We start from the raw sequence: 273 nt of genomic DNA, 5'->3' as shown, positions 1-273 counted from the left end.
ATTGCAATGATAAGTTGTAAATTACTACTCATTCACTTACAAGCTAACAGGGAAACCTAGATGCAGAATTGTAGCAGTAATGCTATAAAACACATTTTTTTATTGCAGAGATGATTTGCCTTTTTAGTGATTATAACAAAATTAAATACTTTGTAGGCGGTTGTAACTGAATCCCAGACTTATGAACACAGCTCAGTCTGCAGATTCTCAGACATTAATTTTCTTTCTTCCTCTTTTTCTTCTCCATCATTCAAATACAGACAACCCCCCCCC

Source organism: Etheostoma spectabile, chromosome 16 (assembly GCF_008692095.1).
Source record: "Etheostoma spectabile isolate EspeVRDwgs_2016 chromosome 16, UIUC_Espe_1.0, whole genome shotgun sequence".
Lineage (NCBI taxonomy): Eukaryota > Metazoa > Chordata > Actinopteri > Perciformes > Percidae > Etheostoma > Etheostoma spectabile.
Note: the sequence above shows the minus strand (reverse complement) of the source record.